At 40.8% G+C, this 4,410-nt stretch overlaps 1 long non-coding RNA gene across 1 annotated transcript in view; it reads right to left on the bottom strand.

Annotated features, from left to right (window-relative positions):
• Positions 1-827: 827 nt before the first annotated feature.
• LOC120743445 overlaps positions 828-4,410 on the bottom strand; it is a 20,319-nt gene continuing 16,736 nt past the window's right edge. Inside the window, exons 2-3 of the long non-coding RNA XR_005698199.1 lie at positions 1,107-1,111; positions 828-861 (exon numbers count right to left, since the gene is read on the bottom strand). This is a non-coding gene — a long non-coding RNA (uncharacterized LOC120743445). The remainder of the gene's footprint in view (positions 862-1,106; positions 1,112-4,410) is intronic.

The following is a 4,410-nucleotide window of genomic DNA, read 5'->3' as shown; positions in this document are numbered from 1 at the left end:
CAGGATTGAACTTACTTTCCTCAGCCCTGGTGATCCTACCTGGTTGCCTGCCCTCCGGCCTGCCACTACACCTCACATTCGCTGGCTGTGAGCTGACTCCCACGGACCTCCCCTCCTCAGGACTCTCTAAAACTGGACCTGCAAGGTAAGGACAGCAAAACTCACCAGCAAACTCCCTTCAGTCAGCTCCTACCACGTGACAATAACAGTTTCTCCATCTCCTTGCAGACCCTCCCTTGTTCCTTCGTTCCTTGTCGCCACACTCCTCTCCTCAAATCCAGTGCCAGTCGCCGTCTTGTCACATCAGTTATTTCCTTCCCCTAACCCTCCTTCCTTCCGTGTGTGTTTAGTTTCCCAGTTGAATAAAATCTCTGTAAATAGTTCACCGATGAGTTTGCGTTTGAGTCCATCCCTTGGGCAAAGCTGCCAGGTTTATGACACTTATGGTTTACTTAAATAAGTAAATGAATCAATTCAGTTAGTTTTTATTCTTGGATCTATGATATGACAATTAATTCAGACCTGGTCTTGCACCACACATAAAAGAATGATTCAAAATTGTTTCCTCACAGTGAAAACATTGGTACCAGACTGGTACTTGATACCGTCTAAGTCCATTGGGGCGCTCGTGGCTCAAGAGTTGGGAGTTCGCCTTGTAATCGGAAGGTTGCCGGCTCGAGCCCCGGCTCAGACAGTCTCCGTCGTTGTGTCCTTGGGTAAGACACTTCACCCGTTGCCTACTGGTGGTGGTCAGAGGGCCCGTGGGCACCAGTGTCCCGCAGCCTCGCCTCTGTCAGTGCGCCCCAGGGCAGCTGTGGCTACAATGTAGCTGCCATCACCAGTGTGTGAATGTGTGGATGACTGAATGTAGCGTAAAGCACTTTGGGGTCCATAGGGACTAAGTAAAGCGCTAACAAATACAGGTCATTTACCCTTGCTGTTGTATCCTAACTTTAAAAAACATTCTACCTACAAGTTGAACTCGAGTGTTCAGGATGAAAGCCATACACATCTGTCTGCTGGTCAGATGTGGCAAATGTACAGGCTTTCATTACTTAAACAGTAGTATTAAAATGAGAAAGAATAAAGTTGTTCTTTGTAAGAACATGTGCTACATTTGATGTAACCTAACTCTGACCAGTCACTGTGCACCAGTCGGACACGGCGCTTTACTGCAAACCTGTTTAGTCTTTTTTGCAGGACATTTCACAATGTGAAAAAACATAATTTTCTCATATAGAGATTCGATAGTTGATTAAAAAAAAACAAAAAAACAATAGGGCATTACATGTAAGCTTTTTATTTCAGGTTTATCAAATGTCACTGATAATCTCTCTTCTCCCTCCTGTCCAGTCGTTCTAAAAGTGAAGTTATCTCTTTTCTCTCCTTGGGAAATAAAGCAGCAACACATTGTGTGATAAACTGCACTTGCCTAATAACTGTGTGTGTTTGCTGATATTTTTTAAGACATTTGACAGTTGCATTTTAAAATTACCGGACAATTAAAAAGTCATTAATTCTTTTCTTTTCTTTTTTTTCTGTTGAGGTAGCTAGATGCTGAAGTTCCCTGAGAACAACTGGAAATCTGCATCACAAATGCTGTACAGTTTGAAATAGTAGTAGTAATAGTAAGTATATTTGTGTGCATAAACAATATGTTTGGCCTTTTTCATCACTTTGTAAAGCCCAGTGATGGATACACAATAAGTACAATGATGAAGTATTTGTACTTTGTCAGTATGTTGAGTTCTAACACCTCGTGTTGATGATAGAATGTGTTCCCCAAACATATAACTAAAAAAGCCGTTTATCTTCTTTAGAATTTCATTTTTAGGACTCAGTGTATTAAGGTGGGAATACATTTACCTTTGGTGCTTATTTTGTGCTTCATTATGCTAATCTTTTTTCAAGCGGGATCATTCTCACTCCTTATCATCATCAACCTTACACTTACAACCAAAGTGTAACATTCTTCCTGAAACAGCATGATGAGAGAGCAATGATGCAGCTTCAGTATTTAAGGGGTCTATGACAAGGTCAGAGTAAACTGCAAAAGCAATGTTACAGCCACCGAGGAACAAGGGATTTGACTTGTGATTGGCTTTAGTCATCGTGTGAAACCTTAAACTGTACAACTGTAATTCCCCATGTTGTTTTCACACCCGCGTTTGCTGTTATTTTGTTGGCTGCTCGAGGCAGGGGGAAATCCGTTTGAGATGAAAATCCCTCATGGCAGCAGCGCCAGGTCACACCGTTCAATCAAACTGAAAACCACAAAACACCCTTTTAACATGTAATCAAAGCGTATGTTAACTTTTTCAGACAGAGAAGATGTATTTTCATGTACCATGAGTAAAAAGAATCACAAATTTAACACTTGTATGTATTCATTAAACCTTTGCTTAACCAGGAAGTTAAAACTTGTTTTTCAAGGAACACTTGGTAGTTTCAAATAGGTACACCACTATACACCAGACTCTGCATAACTGTCATTAGTCTGGTACCAACATGTAGGTTAAAAGGAGACCTTTCATATAGTATAATTAATTTTGATAGGTATTAATATCACATTGGTTCAATTTTTCAATTCAATTTTATTTTATAGCGCCAAATCACAACAACAGTCGCCTCAAGGTGCTTTATATTGTACAGTAGATCATACAATAATACATACAGAGAAAAACCCAACAATCACATGACCCCCTATGAGCAAGCACTCAAAAACTCCCTTTTAACAGGAAGAAACCTCCGGCAGAACCAGGCTCAGGGAGGGGCGGGGCCATCTGTTGCGACCGGTTGGGGTGGAGAAGGAAGACAGGATAAAAGACATGCTGTGGAAGAGAGACAGAGGTTAATAACAGATATGATTCAATGCAGAGAGGTCTATCAACACATAGTGAGTGAGAAAGGTGACTGGAAAGGAAAAACTCAATGCATCATGGGAATCCCCGGCAGCCTACGTCTATTGCAGCATAACTAAGGGAGGATTCAGGGTCACCTGGTCCAGCCCTAACTATATGCTTTAGCAAACAGGAAAGTTTGAAGCCTAATCTTGAAAGTAGAGATAGTGTCTGTCTCAAATCCAAACTGGAAGCTGGTTCCACAGAAGAGGGGCCTGAAAACCGAAGGCTCTGCCTCCCATTCTACTTTTAAATACTCTAGGAACAACAAGTAGGCCTGCAGTGTGAGAGCGAAGTGCTCTAATAGGGTGATATGGTACTACAAGGTCATTAAGATAAGATGGGGCCTGATTATTTTAGACCTTGTATGTGAGGAGCAGGATTTTGAATTCAATTCTGGATTTAACAGGAAGCCAATGAAGGTAAGCCGGTACAGAAGAAATGGTCATATGACCACTGAAATTCTTTCTGAAATGTACCTTTTCAAATATTTTCAGTCTTAGTATGAGCAAATAATAATTTGATAGTTTGTTTATATTTTACTCTAAATTACTGGCATGAAATCTGTGCAATTCTACAGTTGAAACTGGGATACTGCATCCCGTGCTGTAGTAAATAATTATTTTTGACACACCCAAATGTCCTTGAATGTCAGCCATTTTCATCACACTGTAGTTTTTAGTTAAGTGTTGTGTGTGCATATAATGGAATTAACAGTAACGCTGATTTTGAAAGATAAAATACACAAAAAATCTTTAAAACAACATATGAATTGTAGGGTCTTCCTTACAACATAAAGCACCTTGAGATGTCTGCTGTTGTAATTTGGTGCTGTATAAATAAAATTGAATTGAATTGAATTGAATTAAGGGGCTCAGAGTAGAGCCGCTGCTCCTCCACATCAAAACTGTAAAGGGAGGCATCCTAGTCAGATGCCCGAGCAACCTCAACTGGCTAGTTGAGGTTGCTCGGGCATCTGACTAGGATGCCTCCTGGGTGAGGCGTTCCGGGCATGTCCCACCAGGAGGAGGCCCTGGGGCAGACCCAGGACACGCTGGAGAGATTATATCTCTCGGCTGGCCTGGGAATGCCTTGGTGTTCCCCCGGATAAGCTGGAGGAGGTGGCTGGGGAGAGGAAGGTCTGGGCTTCTCTGCTTAGGCTGCTGCCCCTGTGATCCGGCCCCGAAGAAGATGGATGGAAGAATTTGAATTGAATTGAATATAAAAGTAAAGTAAGTTAGGTAGCCTCACTCATTATTTAATTTATTCTCTCTTTGGTTTCAGTCAAAATCTTCATCAACAAGGGTCAACATCAGCTCATTTGAGCACTTTCTGGCTGATTTAGGTAAGGGGAATACTGATAACCATTTTTTTAATTTAGTTTTACGTTTGAGCCAAAAATTATTATTAAGATAATAATTATAGACAATAATTAAGATTTGCTCTAAAGTCTATCAAAGCTATGTAACTTTAACTCAAACACTTTTTTGTTCTTTCTTTTTTTGTTAGA

Source organism: Simochromis diagramma, unplaced genomic scaffold (assembly GCF_900408965.1).
Source record: "Simochromis diagramma unplaced genomic scaffold, fSimDia1.1 OVJJ01000715.1, whole genome shotgun sequence".
Classification (NCBI taxonomy): domain Eukaryota; kingdom Metazoa; phylum Chordata; class Actinopteri; order Cichliformes; family Cichlidae; genus Simochromis; species Simochromis diagramma.
The sequence above is the reverse complement of the archived record's forward strand: the minus strand, read 5'-3'. Positions and strand labels throughout refer to the sequence as shown.